The sequence below is a fragment of the Opisthorchis viverrini genome (genome assembly GCF_000715545.1).
Source record: "Opisthorchis viverrini unplaced genomic scaffold opera_v5_58, whole genome shotgun sequence".
Classification (NCBI taxonomy): domain Eukaryota; kingdom Metazoa; phylum Platyhelminthes; class Trematoda; order Opisthorchiida; family Opisthorchiidae; genus Opisthorchis; species Opisthorchis viverrini.
In genome coordinates, this window is record NW_008751716.1 from 475,192 (window position 1) to 479,691 (window position 4,500).

Here is a 4,500-nt window from a genome sequence, read left to right on the forward strand (position 1 = left end):
CCTGTGTATTAGTCGGTGAATCCGTGAATGTTGACTGAGTCGACGGGACACGCTTGAGGAGAGCAAGATACCTAAACCCTTTCTGTTACCGAGCTTCGCAATAACTTCTTATCCATTCTCAACACCCTATACACCGGCGCTTGCTGAGAATTCCCCGAGCAAACTGCGGAAGCACTTAACGTCACTCAAATAAAAGAGCTTGTCCATTAGCTATTATTCTGTAGCAATTAAATGGCTGGCATGCTGACAAAATTTTCAGATGTCCCTCATCCGAAAGATCAATAAGGTGTAACAGAAAGAGGAGTGATCCTGAGACGGAACCCTGGGGCAGGCCAATTTAAACCACGGTATAAGAATCTCTCAAACTCCCCCACAGTCCTCCACATAAAATATGGCGCACTTCCAGCATAGAATTTCTAATTAAATAGAATACGACCCAAAATTTTGTGACTAGCGTCTCCAATCCGGCTGACCACATACGAAAAAACGTGTGGCATCCTATTTGTGTCATTCGTCCTTATTTTTCGTCAAGGCACCCATGAATGCGAGAGCGTTCATCGGACTAAATTGTTTTGTGTGCCTGAGATATCAAACTGGTAGTAATAAGGTGACTGAGAATGACCAGTTTCAAAACGCGCTCCATCACATTGCATATCATGTTAATAAGACAGGCCAGCCTGTGGGCTTTCGGTGATAAAACATCACCAGATCTGTCGTCTGGCGCGACAAGTGTTTCCTGTCTTGATTGGTATATTCCCTCCAAGTTGGGAAACAAAATAAATAGATAAATAAATAAAATCAGAAGATTGTCTTTGTCTGATGAAACACCCTGTGAAAGCATTAAGCCAAGCTGAGCGATGCTGAACAGGTTTCATATGACGTCGGCACGCCGAACTGTCTTTTCTTGTGCAGGAGTTGACGAACACCTTTCTTCTTGAAGGTTAAGTTGGTTGAAGGCTAGACGTAGTTCTGAAATCTCCGAATTTGGTGTGATGAGGTCTCTAGGTCGGAATACAAGCCGATAAAATATTGTGTTAATTTTTCAGATAACACTACTAGGTCACCTGTTTTTGTCCCTCAAGGGGATGGCTGTCGATTTTTCTCTTCGGGGCTGCCTTATGTACATAGGCGCTGAATTTTGGTCCCCTGGTACGGCTTTGAATCTTCAGTTGGTAAACCTCAGGTGCATAGCGATTTCTCATCTAACTTAATGCCAGCTTGTCTTCTGAGTCTCTAGTACTTATTCTTTCGAAGGATATTTTGGATCCCATATCCAGCAAATGCCGAATCCCTCTGGGCAGCTTCCGTTTTGTTCCATTTTTAATTTGGACCTCAATTCTTGTTAATTTGTGGACCTCATCAGCTTCGAGCTTTCTACGTTCGGAGGTTTTGCAATCCCTCTCCCGGAGTTGGTCCCAGTTTGACGTGGTCGAGTAGTTCACGCTTCCCTGAGAAGTTGCGTGGCGGATGTACCTAAACCACTTTTGAGGATAAGGGTTCCTGGTCCAGTACCGGTTAAAGTCAAAAACCAGTGAACAGTGGTCATAGTGGTCCAATACGGGTCTTAATGTTCACTTGGTCAACAAAACTTCAGATCCAGCATGGATGTTAGTTTGGCAGTGCGTCATCCAATGTGTGAGTCTACGTGCCCAGCCCAAACGCTCTTTTGTATAATTTTAGTCGGCGCGATACAAACATTTTGCTGGACCTAACGTCGGGAATGAACATTATTACTACAGCTGGGACATCCTTGAGGAGTTCTTGGGAACGTTATCGTCACCCAAGGGCGGAATATGTTCACAGTCGCAGTTAGGGGGACTCGCTACAGAAATTTATGGTGAACAAGCTGACCGAGGGCCGACCTGATGAGCAGCAGCAAATGGGGCACCGCATGGATAAATTTGAGTTGGTGGTGCGAAAAAGGTATCGGAGCAAACAACCAAATTGCGTGTGACCAGTTATAAATAAAATGACCCCATCTTCCCTCCAGAGTTCCCCGCCAGCCTGTGAAATGCAGTGGACATTTACCAAGATCCCAATATCAGGAACGCCTGGTGCGAGGTGGGTTCCCGTAAGTGTCATGACAGCCAGTAGCTCAAGGCAAGTACAGTTATCATATATTTTTTTCTTTTGGAGAAAGTATTGACCTGGAGCAAGGTCACATCGTCAGAATTCGAAGGTGGCCGGCAAAAGCAAAACGAGGGGGAAACAGGGGCGTCCAGTCTTACACATGACAAGAAACATGAGAATTGCGAAAAATGGGGAACCAGAACAACAGCCCTGGTCAAGCAGCATATTTGACGTCATCCAGCCGTTCACTGTGAACTAAAACCTAAAACCAAATATGAGGCCTCGTAGCCTTGGACTGTTGGTCTTATGGCCAGGGTCAAAAAGGGCGCAAGTAGGGTTGGCGAAGCGGATGAATTAGCAGTGCGGATAAATGTTTGCAAGAATCTCGTAATAACGGTGTAAAGTGTCACCAGTGCCGTTGATGCAGTAGGGTTTGATGAAAAAGTTCCTTAAAAGAGTGGGTTGATGGCAACACGCAAGCCGTAACGCGAGCTGTACAGAAAAATTGTAACCCCATGGGAGGCGCAGACAAAGTCCACCGGAATGGTTAAATCTAAACGAAAAGTTCGCAGATTAGAATGATCGCGTTCAGGAGGCGGCTGGGGCCATGCAAAGAGTTCTTCGTGTTTGCCGTTATCGGATCGGGTGGGCAAAAGGGCCCGGGATGGTGTAAGACAGGCACGTGAGTACTTCCGTCTGAATGCGAAGGCGGTGANAGGAGGCGGCTGGGGCCATGCAAAGAGTTCTTCGTGTTTGCCGTTATCGGATCGGGTGGGCAAAAGGGCCCGGTATGGTGTAAGACAGGCACGTCAGTACTTCCTGCTGAATCCGAACGCGGTGATTAGAAAGACATCTCGCTAACAGAGAATTCAGCAGACTTGTCATTCTAACACAGATCTGATTCCTACGTTCGAAGTGGCTTCTGCGGCGTGGTCATCTGTCAATTACCTTCGTGATTTTGACCCTCTCGTTCCCCCTTGAAGTTAACCAAAATTTTGTTTCATCTGAATAGAATATATTCTCTAATGGATGGTTATTTCGCTTGCTGCTTTCTATAGCTCCCGGAATGTTAATTTTGGCTCATAAATTTGCCGTTTTCGGGGATTTACGGGAGAGACGTTATGTTTCGCTTCTTTAAGCTTCCACGCACTATTAGACCACTAGTGTTACCGTGCAAGTGCCCGCCGGGGTGCCCAGCCGTTGCACTAACCCATCCAGGGGTGATTTATTTGGCCGCCTCCTCCTAAGAGTCCCGGTGTCGTAGATGGCTCCATTCCGAATTTTAAAGTTATTTACAGGCTGGGCGGAGTTTACCTGGCTCATTGCTTCTTACTCCTAGCTCGTCTTTGATCGGCGTGGCAAGCTTTATATACATATATATATATATAAAGCAGCCACAGGCTACTTGTTGCTGGATGTGCTACATTGGCCATTCGGGTCCAAAATCGTGACTGCAGCTACAGTCAAGCCGGGATTTTTGCGGGATGAAGCTCAAAGATCGTAGCTCTGCGGTTCCGAAGGGACCCGTGACTTTCTCATATTTGGCTTCCTGGTGATATAAAACTGCCAAAACTGGCTTCTCCCACGTTGACTAACCAGCAGCTGTGTTTCACCGCGATATGAAGCATCGGCGTTTTTGGCAACATTCGCCGCCTGTTTCTGCGCGGCTGACCCCAACCATCTTAAACCTCACGACATGGATGTGAGTATCATCGCTGCGGCATTATCACTCACCAAAAATAAGTGACGGCCATTCCACGTTTTGATTGTCATTTCTCCGCAAGATTTACTGTGACCTGAGAACCAGTGCTGACAGTGAGCAGTGAGTGAGACTTGCCACTATCGAGTAAACTTTGAGAACTGGAGTTACAGTCGGTTGGATCAGTATGCATTTAGGGGCAGAAGAGTGGACAAAGACCATCACGTTTTTGTGCAATTTCCCTCGAGAATAGCTGCAAACCGACCATAGCTTCTCTACAGTGAGTCACTCGAGAAGCTCTTTGCCTTCAGAAACGCTTCTTGTATACTTAAGGGTTATTTCTGGAGTCTTGTAGGCAGCCGGACATGAAAATATGACAAAAAACCGGATTTCTGTTTTGCTGTTTCCACAAACCCATTCAGCACGAATTCGGTTTTTGTAAGAACGGCACCAAATGTCGATTTTTCTAGTCTTGATGGACCGTTTACTTTCATAAACAAGTCTCAGATAACCATCCTGGGCCCTCTCATGCGCTAGATAATGATAATGATAATGTTTATTCCCAACTTGTGGGTGGCATGCCGTCTGGCATGATCATGCGTTTACAGTCAGAATGGGGCATTACTGAGGGATTTGCGGGTAGTGGTGACCGCGCGAAAAGGGCACAATGTCACAAACAGTGGGAGGTATTCGATTAAATAATAATAATAATAATAATAATAATAATAATA